A 17,089-nucleotide genomic window follows, 5' to 3' on the forward strand; every position below is an offset into this window, starting at 1 on the left:
TTTCTCTTGCAACCATAACTCTTTTCGCCTACAATATTCTAGTAAGTCCATTCTAGCTTTAACATTATCTTTTGTCTTGCCATTGACATCCATTACTGTGTTAAATAAATTATCAAAGTAATTTTTTTCAATATGCATGACATCAAGATTATGTCGAAGTAGATTATCCTTCCAATATGGTAACTCCCAGAATATGCTTTGTTTTGTCCAATTATGTGCAACACCATATCCATCAAATTTGTACGGCTGTTCTTCTGTAACCTTTGGAAACTGTTGAACCCTCTCCCAAACTTGTTCTCCAGTCAAGATTGGAGGAGGACAACCTTGTTCAACAGTATTCTTTCTGAATGCATTTTTCATACTCCTAAACTCATGATCCATTGGCAAGAACTGTCGATGACAATCAAACCAAGAATTTTTACGACCATGTTTCAAAGTGAATGATTTAGTATTTTCCATACAGCAAGGACAAGCTAACTTTCCCGCTGTCATCCACCCTGACAACATTCCATACGCAGGAAAATCATTAATAGTCCACATTAAGGCAGCCCGCAAATTAAACTTTTGCTTAAGAGACACATCAAATGTTTCAACCCCTTAAACCCACAATTGTTTCAACTTATCAATCAAAGGTTGCAAGTATACATCAATCAAGACTTTTGGATTCCGTGGGCCAGGAATGACACAATTGAGAAATATATATGGACTGGTCATGCACATCTCAGGTGGAAGATTATATGGTGTTACAAATACAGGCCAACAAGAATATGGTGCAGCAGAAACGGAATGTGGTGTGAATCCATCTGAACATAAACCCAATCTAATGTTTCGTGGTTCGGCTGCAAACTGTGGATATGTTCTATCAAAATGCTTCCAGGCCTCTCCATCGGAAGGATGGCACATAACACCAGGTGCTCTTCTATTTTCATGGTGCCATCTCATATGAGGAGCAAATCTATTAGATGCATACAACCTCTTTAACCTTGGTATAAGAGGTAAGTAATGCATCACCTTAATAGGAACTTTCTTCCCACTAGGAGTCTGCTTATAACGAGATTTTCCACAAAACTTACACAATTCTAGATCAATATCATCCTTATAGTATAACATGCAACCATTTTCACAACAATGAATTCTCATCGATGACAATCCTAACTTTGATACCAACTTCTTTGCCTTACAGAAATTATCAGGTATCTCTAGCTTTGGGTCAACTAAATCATGCATAAGGTCAATCACAGAGTTCATTTCCCTTTGCAGAACATTCCAATTTGATTTGATACTTAATAATCTAACAGCAATTGACAACTGTGAGTGTGGACTCCCCTCATATAAAGGCCGACTAGCAACTTCCAATTGTTCAAAGAAAATTTTACATTCAGCATTAGGAGCTTCTTCACCTTGATTACCAGATTCAAAATCAGAATGCACCCCAAACGCATCCTGAACCATGTCATGTATTCTATAATTTTGTGCATTAGAATTCACTGCGCTACTACTTTCACCAGGAACATAATGTTGAAATACATCAAAACTATTATCAATTTCTCCATGACTAGTCCACACTGTGTATTCTCTTTTAAACCCATTTTGATAGAGATGAGCTCAACAATATCTGGTTTTTCATAATTCAAACATTGACATTTATTACAAGGACACTTAATCATACCACTACGTTGAAAAGGTTCTAGTGTCTTTGCATACTCCACAAAACCAGTGACACCTTCTACAAATTCAGGTCTTAGTCCCATTCGACCAAAATTAGTCATATTATACATCCAACTACGATCCATCTACATAAAGATCACAAAAATTTAAATTTGTCAAACACTAATTTATGTAATAATTTACTAAAAATCAAATTGTAACAATCCTAGTAGGGACTGCTTAACGAGGCCTTGTGCAAATGAATAAATGTATCTTTGGTGACTACAAAAGCATAGTTCTCTCAACAGTTTGTCACAAATAATGTCCCCTTCCCTAAATAAATCTCAATATAATACATCATTAAAAGAATAGTAGAAAGGTGGCACTATTACAGAAGGGTCAAAGACCCTTCAGGGCACAATGGTTTCTGGTTTCTTAACTTTCCTCTCCTTATTACTGCACAATTGTTTATATCTATAGGCTATAGTATGTATATAACTTTCCTCTCCTCATTACTACAACAAATAAAATAATAGGTAGATCCATATGTCATCTTAGTTTCTCATAAACAAAGAACAAAAAAGAAAGCATATCTATTTTTTATAACGAATTTATAAATAACCGGAAAAGTCAATCGCAAGGCTAGTAGTAAGATCTGCTGGGATCAGCAGAAAGAAACAATGGCTCTAAAGGAGATCCAATAGAACACCAGCAATTAAAATGACTTAGTCAATGTCAACCATATATGTTGTTCATTATTTCTATGAAAGCAGATGCATCACATGAAGCCAACAGGCACTATTAAGGGCCAAGGACCTTTCTGGGTACAATGGTTTCTTAATTTTTCTCTCCTCGCTCATTATTGCACGATGGTTTATATCGATAGACTATACTATATATATAACTTTCCTCTCCTCTGGTTAAAAAACAACTAAAATACATACAGAGACATGAATCAAAATGATATTAGTTCTAAATTTAAATCAGAATTCAACACATGATTATTAGGAGTTATTTAGAGTGAGATATAAAGTATAATAATCTCAAAATATAATACAAAATCTTCATAACAGATTTTATTTCTTTATTCATTAATACCCATGTATCTTCTTCTAAATTATATGATATAAAAACTTGCTAGCATTCATGTAGATCATCACGAGAAGTCAAAACAGGACATTAAGATAGAACAAGAGTAAAACCCAAAGTTAATTATATGTTCATGAAGTGAAAAGAGAATCACAAATTCTACTTAATCTTGCAGTAAATTGAAAGAGAGAGTTTGCATTGATGGATGCTTGCAATAAACAAACAATATAGTTACAACTTGGTTTAAAGATTGAAAGATTCACCTTTATTTGCAGAGAAAGAAATCGACACAGAGATTTTGAACCGACGACGAAAGCTTGGGCTTCAAACCGAGGGAGTTTCGATGGTGAAAACTAACACTTCGAACGGATGGTGAAAACTCAAACTTCTAACTGAGTGATAACCGGAGGCTACACATCTGTAAAGCTATGGGGAAGAGACAAGTTAGAGCTTTTTTTTAGCTTTTAGGTGAAGAGCGGGAAAGAAAATGAGCTAAATTAAAAATGCCTCCTATTTTAATTTAATAAAAATAAGAGACCTCACAAGGTCTCTTATTTTTAAATATTATTTAACAAATTTGACTAATAAATTGAGACCTCACGATGTATCTAAAATTAAATTAGTATTTTTTATTTTAACAAATAGTGACCTCGTGAGGTCGCATATTTTATACGAAAACATACTATAAAATAAAAAAAGTAAAATAAGTCACTTATATTATTAATTAGGCAGATTTTTTTTATGAAATTGACCTCACGAGGTCTCTCCTGTTAAGAAATAATTAAAAAAAAGTTACTAATGCAAATAGCGACCTCATGAGGTCTCTTTTTAGCGACCTATTTTTGAGGTCTCTTTTTTTAGGTCTCTTTTTGCAATATTTTTAGTAGTGTTTTTGTCACAAATAAGTAAAAACAGCAAAATAAACAAGGGTTTCTAAGTAATGAGAGGAGATCCTTGGGATGTGATGGGAATACGGGTTAAGCTAGATTAACAACTTCCGTTGCAAGTGTCTACGATCGTACAATAGTTAAGTAACCCAACCAAGGGTTGGGGTCGAGTCCCAAGGGAGTGGTTTTGAGAATTAATAGAAAAATAAAATTTAGTTCTAACTAGTCGTAGCTAAAGACATTAACGATTAAAAACATTGTAAATTAAAAGGGGGACACAAGAGTGTCAATTAACAAATGAGGGTTTTGTCACAAATAAGTAAAAAACGCAAAATAAACAAGGGTTTCTAAGTAATGAGAGGGGATCCTTGGGATGTGACGGGACTACGGGTTAAGTTAGATTATTTGGTACATGCTTTCGATAGAGGATTCATAGAATAATTGTGATTAGGTTATTCTTATTAGGCTAGACTTTAAGGGGGATAAGCTCTATCTCGAGCAACTTACCCCGTTTCAAATGCGTTTCTCTCGGACACCCACTTTCCGCATGAAGAACAACCTACGCCTTAAGCCACTAACTCCCTCGAGCTGAGTGTGTGGACATAGGACTAGGGTTCACTCTCTCGAGCTGAACCTCATGCTGACCCACTCACACTGAGGAATCGCCTCATATCCTTCTCAATTAGAGATTAAGGGTAATCGCCTCTGGCCTCATCAATTTCTAAGTCTTTTAGCCTAGATTCATTTTAGGTAAGAAATCCTTTCAACCTAGAATCATTTAATGTGAGAAAACCTTTCACATTCATAACATAAGCAATTCATGTGGAAACTATCCCTTCCACAACAATTACATCAATAATCAACAATTGATAACATAAGTTTTACTCTCAAAGCACTATACCTCATAATCATCATATATGCTTCAATCTCAAAGAAATCAATATCATAATCATCTCATAAGCTTCAATATCAAAGCAATTCTAATGTATCTCATCAATCCTACAAGAATACATCTAAACCCACAAATTCTCCTTTCATGTCATCAAATCCAATTATATCAATTTTCCAACATAGAAACATGGGTTAATCATGGGTACATGTAAATTCATCCTGAAAACATATAATCCTATCAATTCAACCATAAACAATCATAACCCAATCAATTGGATCAACATTCATCAAGACCCACAATATTAGAAAAAAACCCTAACTCAAAATAGGGAATTTCTACTTTTCAATTGGGGAATCTTGGGAACTCCATGGATGAAAGGATTCCATGGATGAAAAACCATCATACCTTACTAACAAAGCCCACAAATTCTTAAGGATTGGAGGGTTGACCTTGATCCTAGCTTGAACTACTTCTTCTTCTTCAAGTTCTAGAGAGAGAAATATTTGAGAGAACTTTGGAATTTCTCTTGGGTTTTGGAAATAATGACTTGAATGGGTGAGTTTTGGGATTAAAAGCACATATATAGGGGACCTAGGCTTGGCTAAAACGACATAGTGTTAGTATAATTAAAACCAGAAAAGACCCAAAAGCCCCCAACTTTCAGTGAACTACCCCATCACCACGTGAGGCTCCACGAGTCGTGGTGGCTCTCACGAGCCGTGGTGCCATCCATGGACTTGGACCAGTAGCTTGACAAACCACCCCTAAAACGCTCTCAACCTAACTTATGACCACGCCCTCCCCAACGGCTCGTAGTGGCCTTCACGAGCCGTCTAGTGGCTCGTAGTGGCCTTCACGAGCCGTCTAGTGGCTCGTAGGGAGGGTCTCATTTTGGGCAGACTTGGAGGGCTCACTGCCTCACCTCCACGAGTGTCACCACGACCTGTGGTGACCACCACGAGCCGTCTTGGTGCTCATGGGAGGTGTCCTTCCCTTGGTCACTCACTGCCTAGGTCCATGGGCACCACCACGAACCGTGGTGCCCTTCACGGCCAGTGTGGACCTTCGTGGAGGGTACCAAGGTCAATTTATCTAGCCCTTTACTTGGTAATTAACCCCTAGCTTAGCCTACTAGATTCCAAGGTGTTACATTAGTATCTCTCATTATACCCATTGAAAGTCAGAGCCTTTCCAAACAATTCAACAGAAAGAGTTCTTGCCATATTCCTAATAGTTAGTACTAGGAAAGTTCTTGAGCTTTTTGTTTCTGAGATTCATTAGCAGACGTGGATATGATGTGAAAATTCTTTTGGTAATTTCTTTTCCTTGAATGTTTTTTATTGAATAAACTTTGGAGCCTTTAATTCACAAAGAAAAATCTTCTTTATACCCGTGGTGCTACCCATAGTGGTGAGGCAGTAAGCCCAAAAAACTGCCTCAGGGAAGGCTCCCCTTCACGAGCCACTTCACGGCCCGTGGGAAGGCTCGTGGGGTTTCCTTCACCTTGTGGGGGCTTGTGTAAAGTAGCATAGCTACTAGTCAAGGGACCACGGGCACCTTCACGGGCGGTGGTGCCCTTGATGGGTCGTGAGCTTGGTCGTGAGGCCTGAGCACCCCACTTTAAAGTGAGGGTTATTTTAGGTACTTCCTTTTTAAGTTAGTATTAAGTGAGTTCGTTTTGTATAGTTTTAATACACCTATATAAGCCTTTTAAATTCATTAACCAACCCATTCACTTCATTATTTCCCAAAACCCAAAAGAGTTCATCTTATCCAAAATTTCTCTTTCTAGAACTTCAAGGAAGAAGAAGAATGAAGTTGGAGCTAGGGTTCAAGAAGCTAGGTTTTCTTCTCAAATTCATTGGAATTCTTCACCAAGGTATGGTAGCTCTTCATCCATGGGTAGCCTTCACCCATGGAGCCCCTTCAAAAACCCCTATTTCAAAGTAAGAAATCCCAAAAGCTAGGGTTTGACTTCAATCTCATGGATTCCTTTCATATTCATTTTTAATGATTGAATTATGTTTGTTTATATATTGATGATTTTCTAAGATTTTAAGTTGAATTCCTCAAGAATCCATGAATTCCCCTATTTTCCCAATTTGGATCTTAAAGTGTGGGTATTGATTGATGCAAGAAGAATATAATAGAATTATGCTTTTAGTAGTTGATCTATTTGAATTATGTTATCATCCATGCCTAATGTAGTAATTCTAGATGTGTTTATGGATTATGATCTATGGTTCTTGAAGGGAAATGTATGAGAATTATGCATGATTATGAAATTTATGTATATGCTTTATGAACACTTGAGAGTAAAGTGATTATGATTATTATCTTGTTGTCTGTTGTTGAAAGGCTATTCTCAATTACACACCTATGAATGATGAGGACATGTTGTGAAAGGTTTTCTCACAATATGATGGTTCTTAGGTTGAAAGGTTATTCTCACCTATTGAATCTAGGAGCTATCTTATGAATGATGTTGGATTGAGCGTTGATATATTCTTCCATAAAAAATAACTCAAGTAGTGATATGATAAGTACTCCGTGGGGATTAATGCTTAGCACCGAGTGGATATTGATATGAGATGAAGCCCTCACATGAGTTGAGGTAGGGTTTCTAATAGCAATCTCTTGAGATGGATGCCCATACGTGAGTTGAGGTGGGGTATCTAGTAGCGATCTCCTTGTCCAATAACTATGTGCCCTCATAGATTTTTATCTAGTGAATCCACCTAAGCTAAGTTAATGGTTCTACCTTAGGCAAGTAGGACACCCTTTTCAGTGTGGGTAACATCGGATACCATGTTTAGCTCGCATGGTCTAAGTCGGTTAAGGCTTACCCCCATAATGAATGATTATGAACTATGGCTTCTCAAGAAGTTCTACTTCGTGTGGGTGGGAGTATGGGATCTCATTCAAGCATTGCACAAGTAGAATTTGAGAGTAGTTATGATGTGGTCCTTTTATGTTATGATGGTTGAAGAAATAAAGTATGCTTAATGTGGATTGTTGCTATGAGTTGCTTTCCTTGATATGACTTATTAAAGGTGAATGCTTCCTCATCTATGAGTATTAACTAAGGATGAGATTAAAGAATGGTGAGTATGGTTATGGTTAAAGGTGAATGCTTCCTCGTCTATGAGTATTAACTAAGGATGAGATTAAAGAATGGTGAGTATGGTTATGGTGGCCTAAAAGTGGTACTTAGTATGGATGGGATTATGGGATCTTATTCATGCATTGCACAAGTATGACTTAGGGTTACTCATGAGATGGTTCTTTTATGCTATGGTGATATATATGTTGAATATGCTTATGACTTATTATGCTTTTACACTAAAGTTCATGATGATTCTCAAACTTGGTAAAGTGCATGCTTTTCAACTAAAATGTCCTTTTTAGCATGTGTTCATGATTTTATGCATGGCTATCATACTTAGTACATACCAATATTTTCCTACATTTTTCACAAGTGTAGGGTCCGGACTTTGAGGTGATCTTCATTTGGTTCAAACTTGGATTCGACTATTCTCCTAATTTGTGGTGAGTCCTCATGAATCGAGGACGGATGTGTCATTGTAGTTTCATTTCAGTAGTTCCATTTTCGGATTATGTTGAAAGGATTGTGACCCTATTTTTATTCAAGTATTGTAATAGATGGATATAATGAGACAAGTCTAGATTTCCGCTTGCTTTTATAAAAGACTTCAATGGTATGGATTAAAGTTTTAAAATTTCGGCATCATTTCTTTTATCTTATGTTATTATATGCTATGGGGCTTGTATGAGACCTTTCGGGGTTGAGTATGTCTTGTTACATCAAGGGGGTACCCTAGGTCGTGACAATATAAGTATGTCAAAAATTACATTTTATTTTGAACAATTTTTCAGGTTTTTATAAAAAGATGTACTGCAGGGTTTAATCCAGCAGAGGAGGACCTACCCCTTTCTAGGAACATCATTACTATATCATCTAGATTCTTTCCGAGGCAATCCATATATTTCGACAAATCAAAATTATTCAACTCTTAATTATTGCCTAAAGTGGTTTTACCTTCAAAGAATTCCAACAAATATGATACTAGCCTTTTCCTTACCTTTATCTATAATCCCATAAAATACCGGTAAAGCATTTGCACAGATTACTTTGAATTCTTTGTTGGTTTGACTAAGAAATCAGGCAAACAAAAACATGATGATGCTTTATAAAGGTTCTAAAAACTCTTAGCACCATTTAAACAGTTTGGCAAAACTTTGTAAATGAAAGAGGTCTCATGTTGTTTAATATGTTTATGCTGCAAGTTAAAATAAAGAATAAGTTAGTCAAATATATATCTCTTCTTGGAATGGGTAAAGCAAAGACAATAAGAAGGGGAGCAAAGTTTGGCAAATTATTTCTAATTAGAGATGTCTCAATCGATGCAATGTGAAAGCCTTAATTTTAATATTCTCTCTGGCGTATATTCTGAGACATCATTGAATAGAAAGGATCATATATTATTACAACAAACTAACAGAGATGAGTGTGTGTATTGTCGGTAACTTTATCAAGTACACAACAAATTCAATAAAATGTGAGCCAATTAGGGTAGTTCGTCCGCGCAAAGCGCAAATAATTAACCTAATTCAAATAAAATACTAAATTGATCTAATATTATATCAATAAAATATTTTAAAATTTGTGTCTAACAATTAGTGGTCGTGATGACTATGGATGTGGATTGGGAGTGTCAATTTGGGATGGTATTTAATGATGATATTGATTATGGATAGTAACTTATGGTATATTGGTTGAAATTAACACTGGTTAATTGTGAACTTTTATGGTGGTGGCTGATAATTAGTAGTGGAATGATACTGATAGCTAATGTTGGTGGACAGGTGTGATTGATGATGATGATTAACAATATATAATGGTGACTGATGGTGAAAAATATTGATAATGATTATAGTGGATGGAATAATGGTTGGTGTTGGTGATTGAAAGTGATGGCTAATGGTGATGATGATTGATTCTGGTGCTTGGTGGTAGTGGTGGTTGGGCTGAGCAGGGGCGGCTCTAATAAATTGGTGGCCTAAAGCAAAATTCGAATGCAGGCCTTAAATTCAAATATATATTTTTTATGAAGTTTATTATAGCCAATTATTTAATCATTCTTGAGACATAGTACTCATAATTTGTCAAACTTTTATTACTTCCTTGCTCTTTTATGAAAAATTTATATTTTCTACAAATTATACGCGATATTTTTTTTAAAAAAATATGTATAACCTATTGTATTTTTAAAAATGAGGCCCCTCAAATTTTGGTGCCTAAGGCAGTTGCTTTTTTTTCAAAGATGTAGAGCCGCCACTGGGGCTGAGGATGTTGGTTGTAGACGATCGCTGGTTGTAGTTGTGGCTAAAATGGTGGTTCTGGATGGTGGGTGAAAGTATATGGAGTAACAGTCAATTGCTATCTAATTTGTAGAAATTTTTAAATAAACATCGTGATGATATTATGACTTTGTTATAGATCTTAAAACAAACAAACTTAATAACTGATATTTGAATGATTAAAATTGTAATTTTAATTGAATACAAATAAATAAGGCATAAATAATAATGTAATAACAATTTTATTCAATATAAAATCTTTTAATAGAAGGTAAAAATAATTATAGTATATTTCTTACCAGGAAGACAAGGGCTAAAATATTATTCTAGCACAATGGCATTAGACTGTTATAACGGGTCAATATGTCAGAAAAACATAATGGGATCATTGACTTTAGTAATCTTAATAAAAATTAAAAAGAACAATCGAAAAACATTTTTGAGTGAATATTATCTTTGTTTTTGTAGTATTTAATAGTATGTCTTTTAATCAAACAATGCTACAAATTATGTACCAAATGTAAATACTCAATCAACTGAACACTATAATTATGAAAAAGAATTATCTCAATATCTACCAATATATACTCTTTAACTTAGAAAAAAATTAAAATACTTTTGGAATGACTTTTAATAAGTGCACGTCAAATGTACACTGTTTAATAATATTTATACAACTTTTAAAGTTTTATATTTATTGAGTTATGGTACAGGCGCAAAGCCCATAATCTAAAATAATAGTTATATAAATCAATATGCCTTTAATTTATTATAATAAATTTTCATATTATATTTGAACTATTTTAATCTATTATCTATTGTACTTACTTCCTCTGTCCATTTTATATGAGGTACTTTGACTCGGCACGAAGTTTAAGAAAGGAAGGAAGACTTTTAAAACTTGTGGTCCAAAATGAATGATAGAAATTTGTGTGGCTGTAAATCATTTCATTAAGGGTAAAATAGACATTTTATAGCTAAATTGTTACTTAAAATAGAAATGTATCATTCTTTTTTGGACTGACTAAAAAGGAAAGTAAGTCATATAAATTGGGACAGAGGGAGTAATAATATACCATCTATACAATAATTTATTTATATGTATTTATTACTAATTGAAGTGGTACACACGTGCAGAGAATGTTTACTTAACTAGTATTTTTTTAAGGGATAATTATACAGAATGACAAACTTATAATCTAAAATAAATTGAGTAGCTATTGTTTGATTTAATTACGCTTCGTAGCAAACGTTTGCCAGTCGCCTCTCTCCCTCCAAATTCTCGCTCGCCACTCTTCCTCGCTCGCTCCCTCCCTCTGTGCTCCCCTCTCTCGCTTTATACAACAAAATTGTATAAATTGCATTTCTGTTTGTATAAAGCGAGAGAAATATTTGTATAAAGTGAAAGAAAATTGTATATACACATGCAAATACATATATATTCGTTTTATACACTTATAATTATACAATACGAATATTACCCTGCCCAGTTCTCTTTTGTCTTTCTCTCTTTCTCGTTTTATACAAACACAGTTTATACAAATATAATGTATAATTCATGTTTGTATAATGTATAATTTATGTTTGTATAAAGCAAAAGAGAGAGCGATTTTTGATATACAAATATTTTTGTCAACGATTTATAGAAACGAGAGGCTAACAACAATTTATAAAAATGGTCTGTCAGCAAAATTATACAAATCTGAAGAGGAGCCAACGAATTATACAATTGCTTCTTTTTGTATATATGTATAGCGAAATAGACATAGCTTTCAATTGTATATGTATAGCGAATTATACATATATATGTTTGCTATGGAGCGCAATTATGCAAACTTTGTTATAACATACAAATATGATTTTTTTGTTTGCTATATGTGAAAGTTGCTCTTTTTTAAAAGATTAAGTGAGTCCCTTGTTGGAATACCTCCGGTTCCATATTAGTTTATTAAGGACTCGTTTGGTAGGAGGTATTAAATAGAATAGTCCATGGATTAAAATTTAATCCATCTAATACATTGTTTGGTTGCATTATTTTATTTAATCCATGGATTGCTTATACCTTATATATGGTCTTATTTTATCCCTAGTAAATGGAGGGATAACTAATCCAAGGTTTGTTAAACCTTGGATAAGACCCCTAAATGACAAAATTATCCCTTTATTCATTTTCCTAAATTTCTTTTATAATTTAATTTTCTTTTTATTTATATTGAAATAATTATAAATGTTCTTTTTAATTCTCCAAATCCGTTTAGTGTAATTTAATGATTTCATTAATATTTTTTTCTCCTTTTTTTTTATTCAATGTAGTTCGTCGATTAATCACTTGGAATATTTTTTTTTAATAAGCTTTAACTATTGAACAATATAAGTAGTCTTAAATCTATGTTAAGTTTAAGATATACTTTACCAACAAAAAAAAGTGGTACGTCATACCTCAAATTTTATATATATATATATATATGTATGCATATGTTTAATGTAACTAGTTAAATGAAATAGAAAATCCTAAAAAAAACAATATTGTCCCACAACAATTTTGATTAATTATTATCCGGGTTTTGGTATAAAATTGTATAAGTATATTTTTAGATCTTCATTTTTGATAAGTTTAAACTTTTTTGTCAACATCCGGTTGCCATATACAATAATTATACAGGTTAAAATTTGTAAAAATAAATAAATAAAGATTTAGCATTTTTTTTTTACTATGAATTTTATTCAACTGTTGCGTAGTATTAAATTCTTGTTATTAATTATGCACAAAAAAGAAAAAAAATTGTTTCAATTTATATAACACACTTTTTCTTTGTTGTTATTTTCTAAAAAAAAATTATTGTAGTGTTATGGTCCGATTATCTACCTTGACTCAATTACATGAAATAAACAATCTCATAATAACACAAGGATATAATAGGAAAGATTTTTTTTGTAGAGTTTTAAATCAAACACAAGATTAAGTGAGAATAAATGAACCAAACGCTTGACAAAAAATAATCCCTGCACTACTAATCCCTGCATTACTAATCCCTGCATTACTAATCCCTACATTACTAATCCCTGTGTTATCAATATTTGTACCAAACGACCCCTAATAGTCTTATTCAGTTCATTTATTTGTATTGGGCTTGACCCACATATGTAATTATGTATTGGGTCCATTGTATGTACACGACCCATATATTGTAGTCTATAACATTGTAATATAGTTCTAGAAAAGAAAATTTGAATAAAAAATAATTCTCTCCCCTTTCTAAATGTCGGTGCAACCCTAGCATTTCGTCTTCTATGATCTTAATTTTTTAGGTTCTCTAATTAGAATCATTTGAGTTACACTGTACTTCTCAAGACCGTTACTTCATCCGGCATTGAAGAATCTCAGTATCATCTTTTCTCAAAGTTTTTGTCTCTCTTAGGGTTTCTGCAAACATGACTTCCACTAAGGAAATTCTTACTCTTCTCTTTAATCCTAATGATTACACTCATTTGTGTCATCCTCTATAGGTTCACACCACTGACCTCCTAGGGTCTTCTTTGGTCACTGATGATGTGATGGCACCTCTTATGGTAGTTGGCGTAGGTCCATCTTAATTTCTCTTTTTGTTAGGAATAAACTTGATTTCATCCATGGTACTTCTTAGAGACCTCCTCCAAACTCTCCACTCCTTCGACAATGGTAGCGACGCAATGATTTAGTTTTCGCATGGCTCATTAATTTCATCACTAAGGAATCGAAGTGCCATCTACTTTGAGTTTGCAAAGGATATTTGGAGGGAATTAGAGAATAGATATGGGAGGGTTGGTGCTGCTAGAGTTTTTTAGCTCAAAAAGACTTGGATCATACCTCTCATGGTTCTTCTACATTGCTTCCTATTTCAATAGAATTAAACAACTTTAGGAGGAGTTAGGGTCTATTTCTCGACACTATAGAACTAGGTGCACTTGTGGAGGTAATCTTAAGTCTAAGGAGGAACAAAGGGTGTATCAGTTTCTAATGGGACTTAATGAAACATACCTCCACGTCATGGATGATCTCATGATGAACCATATCCCTTCCATAGACACAATATACAATACTCTTCTAAGCGATGAGAAACTATGACAACTCTCTACTACTTCTCATTTCATATCAGAAGCCACTTTTTCCAATGTAGATGCTTCTACTTCGTATAACAATGTGGGTTCTAAACATCAACTATACACTTCTGGACCCTCCAAGCAACATTAAACTCCTCCCACTACTGGGCCTTCTAAGCAATCATAATCTTCCAATGGTCAAATTCTCGACTTCAACAGTACTCTCCCAGAATTGACTTTGACCCAAGATTATCTCTTTTCTGCAAGTATTGCAAGAAGTTTGGTCATACCGTTGCAAAGTGTCATGGTCTTATTGGCTACCTTGCCTTTTTTAAGTTCACGAAGAACTCTAGTCTAAGGAAAGTTGCTGCAAATGTTGTTGACAATCTTTGTAGCGGCACATCTCCTTTTTAGTTGCTAGATTTTGACCAAGATTCAAATGTATTTGGGATATGCAGGGACCAACACTCTCAACTTCTGCTATTGTTGCAGAATACTCACATTCATACCGACACTTCCCACTCTCTCATGGCTTTTGGACACTCTAGGGTAGGTTAGTCACCCATAGTGTTTTACTTAAATCTTATATGTTCTCACAAGTGAATAGTTCTGTTTGGATTATAAATTCTAGCGCTTCTGGTCAACTGACATTTCAAAAATCACTCTTTTTATTCAACCTCTCTCTGTTCCTTGTCTTGTCTCTCTTCCCAATAGGTATAAATCTGAGGTCACTAACACTAGTTCTTTAACTTTATTTCCCAATTTCACTTTACACAATGTCCTATCTATTCCACAACTTTCAGTATAATCTCATATATGTGCATTAGTCATACCATTTGATGCCATTGATCTGTTTTCTAGAACCTTGTGTCAATGGCAGGGCCCTTCTCCTAAGAAGCCTCTAGTTCTTAGTAGACTTGACAATGGATTGTACAATTTGGAAATTCTTGCATCCATCCCTCTCTCTTTCAAATGTATTTCTAATTATGTTGTTTCCTCTACTGATGTTTCTGCTTGTAATGTTGCTCTGATTTCTGATTCTCTTATTACTACTTCATTTGATAGTAAGTCTGTTAATACCATCAATAAAATGGATGTTTTTTGGCATTTCCGACTAGGGAATTTGCCTTTTTCTAGGATGAAGAACATTATTGTTGTCAATTCTTCTCTTTCCCTTAAATAGTCCTTCCTTTAATAACTTTCCCTTTGGCTTGGACAACTAGGCTACTTTTTTCTCGTAGTGTCGTACTCTTCTCCACACCTTTTTAGTTGATCCACATGACACATGGGCCCATACTATTCCCTTAATTCTACTTGAGCTAGATAAGTTTTGACAATTGTAGATGACTACTCCAGGGCCACATGGACCCGTATGATGGTAGCTAAGAGAAATGTATTTGACTTGCTCAAGGCCTTCATTGCCATGGTCCACATTCTGTTTCACATCTCTATCCAGATTGTAAGGAGTGATAATGCACTGGAGTTAGGATCTAGCACCTCTGGTTCTCAATTTTGTTTTTTGCCAAATGGATCTTCCATCAATATTCTTCTCCTCACACCCCTAAATTTGGCAAATCTTGTTTTTTCTGGACCTCAACCCTCAACTCAGCAATCTGTTGCATCAGTTGCGCGATCAACTCATTTTGTTCGGCGATAGAAGGCTGGACTATAGCAACTTCGGTCTGGCCAATCTCTTCACTGTTGTCAACCATTATGGCTTTTAGTAGACTTCGGTTAGGGAAGAAATCTTTAGGAGCATTGGATCTTGTAAAGTAAGGATGTTCGACCAGCTTATTAACACAGGTTAGTTCTAAATACATGACAAATGAAAAATAACTCAAAAGGTAAACGTGTTAGTGTCTGAAGGTGATAAATAGTACAAGATATCACACATAGGTGTAAATACATAAGAGTTATTGCATTCGGATATAAACTGGCCCACCGGAATAGAGAAATAGCTAAATAGACAGGAATTTGTCTACTTGACTTTGGGATTAGTGAATCAAAGATGTCCACTTGAGTCGAGACTAAGTCAATTGTATCTTTCATTGTCGTACTTTTGATTTTCGATTGAGATGTAACTCTAATTTCTTTGCAAGATCTGAAAAAGATAGATTTTCTCCAAAGAAAAAAGGGATCGAACCTTGAAAGGCTGCTACGTATCTCATGAGGGAGAATTTAGATCCTATGTAGTTCGACCCACTTGAATCTCTTTTGATTTGAGATGGCGAATTTCTTTCTCATATGAGAGAGTAAGACTTGAAAAATGAAGTTTGAATTTTGTTGGGAAACTAAAGACTCGAAGAGTATTTTGACACACTTTAGATAGTGACTTGATATTTGTGCTTAGGATTTTCTAGAAAATTTCCAAAAAGAGTCGGCTAGAACATCTCCAAATAAAGTAACATAATCAAACAAGCAGTTATAACAATTATTGCGCATTTTAAACAAATATGTAACCTTTTTGTGTTAGGGTAGGCCTAACGATTTGAGGGTAAAATAAAAAACATATTTTTTCAGAGTAGGAATATGAAGAAATGTGAATAGGAGAAAATAATTTCAACTGATAAGATTCCTAAAGAAACATAAGAAGATAATTTTTCATATAACTACAATACGACTTCAAGTTCTCTCTGTATATATCCCTGGATGAAATCTTTTCACTTCCAGTTCTTTTGATAAACCAAACAAGAAAGAGAAAATTTCTCCCTTAACTTCTTTCCAAAGAAAATGGAAGAATCGGTAAACAAAGTAAAGTTCCCAAAACGATACACATGAGCAAGCAGACCATATTCACTTGGTAATAAAGATGATGCTCCCCTCCGTTTCCTTGTTTGTCATATTTTGACTTGACATAGAGTTTAAGAAAGTAAATAAGGAAATTGAATGAATCATTTTTAGATATCCATTACCATAAGACGTACTTTAAATGAAAACAGAGTGATTAGAATGGTCTAGGCATGGCCACAGTGATTCAATCAGCAATGCGATGAATGAAAATTAAAACATGAGGTAACTGAACAATGCACGAAGACTAATAGTGTAGCAGCTAATGGAAACATACCTGCATCAGGGCTCTAACTTGATGTTTTGTAGGAGGATCAAAATGATG

General features: G+C 34.3%; 1 pseudogene; it reads right to left on the bottom strand.

The window, feature by feature from the left end:
• Window positions 1–576: 576 nt before the first annotated feature.
• LOC125865503 (uncharacterized) lies at window positions 577–1,806 on the bottom strand (annotated as a pseudogene).
• Window positions 1,807–17,089: the final 15,283 nt, after the last annotated feature.

The sequence above is a fragment of the Solanum stenotomum genome, chromosome 5, assembly GCF_019186545.1.
Source record: "Solanum stenotomum isolate F172 chromosome 5, ASM1918654v1, whole genome shotgun sequence".
Lineage (NCBI taxonomy): Eukaryota > Viridiplantae > Streptophyta > Magnoliopsida > Solanales > Solanaceae > Solanum > Solanum stenotomum.